Genomic DNA, 1657 nt, shown 5'->3' on the forward strand with positions numbered 1-1657 from the left:
CAATGAATTATTTGGTTGACATTTTGATTTTGTAGGAAAATATTTTCTTTAACATTTATAAGCATGTCATTTTTTTAAGGGCCAACACACTGAAAGCGTCTGACGCGCGTTTTGAAGTACATCTATTTTTTTTAATGGAGCAAACACACCACGCCTTCTCTATCTTTTTTGATTTTGAGTTCTAATTTGGTCCCAGCGCAACTAACTGCTTTTCTGCAGCCACAATACATATAATAACTAGGGGTGATCCGAGTACCCGGCTGAAACGAGTATCCGGTACGGATAAAGCTTTTTTTGCCGAGTACAAGTATTATACGAGTAATATGAGTCAATATCCGTGCTTGGATTGAATACAACTCAACTGGCCGCGCAGCGTTCTGTGATATTCACAGCGCCCACCTACAAACACGCTCGGATCAATCACACACACACAGAACACGGAGAAATGCTCTCTCTCTCTCTCTCTCTCTCTCTCTCTCTCTCTCTCTCTCTCTCCCTCTCTCTATCCGTCAGTCAATCGGGTCTGCGGCTCTGTTCCGTTAAGGGTTTAGGGTTTCTTCAGCTTCAGGTTTGTTTTTAACTCCGGTTTATAGTACTTACATAGTAATTGGTAGATTTCTGGTGAACGTGGGTTTCAGACATGCTGCTGCTTGGTTTAAATGCAGCTCCCGTTGAGTCTCTGCCCTCGGAGATTTTTTTTTACTGTCAGCTGCCCCCCCCGCCCCCTCTCTCTTTCTGTGTCTCTCTCTTACACACACACACACAAACACACACACATATACCTGGTGTGGAAATAAAAAAAATAAAAAAGAACCAAAAACAAAAAAAATCACACTGATCATAAAAAAGTAAAAAGTTAAAAAAATAAAGTTATATTGAGTATGAAAACTCTTGTTCATTACATTTTACTTCATAATTGCAACTGTATGTGTTGTATTGATTGTTGCAAAACATTCTGTATATAGTTTGTTTGTTACCATAACAACAACATTGATCTGAAGCTCGATACTTTCATGTAAATAGTTTTCAAATCAGCAATAAATATAACAATTTCTGATCAACTCATACCAATTGCATGCTTAAAATAACATACCGGTTAAAGCCCCGCACATTTCAAGACAACCAGACCCACTTCCGGGTTAAATCTGACCACTTCCGGTTTAGGCCCCGCCCAGTCCGAGTACGGATACGGATACAGATAATCCATGTGGTAAACAGATACAGATACAGATAATGCTGTACTCGTTCATCCCTAATAATAATGTTAATTAATTTGTGTGTTTCCTCCGTATGTGTAAATGTTAAATTTAATCTATTTATTATTTCTTTTTTTACATTATTATTTTATTATTGTATGTTGTCTGCATCTTTTTATATATTACCATATCCTTTCTGTTTTTACCATTTTTCATTGGGGGATGATGCCGTCGTTGTTTTCTTCACGCCAACCAGGGGCCTGTTGCACAAAACTAGGATAAGGGATTAAGCCGGGTGTTACGACTTGGCCCGTTGTTAAGATGGGCGTAACATAAAAAGGATGAATGTGGGTTAACAAAACAAAAAGGGCATAGAGGTTGTAGTAAAATAAAGGAAGTTTAATTACTACAATAGATAAACAGTTAACACAAAGCGAGTTAATGGGTGGTGCCTAATAAAC

This window comes from Etheostoma cragini, chromosome 10 (genome assembly GCF_013103735.1).
Source record: "Etheostoma cragini isolate CJK2018 chromosome 10, CSU_Ecrag_1.0, whole genome shotgun sequence".
Classification (NCBI taxonomy): domain Eukaryota; kingdom Metazoa; phylum Chordata; class Actinopteri; order Perciformes; family Percidae; genus Etheostoma; species Etheostoma cragini.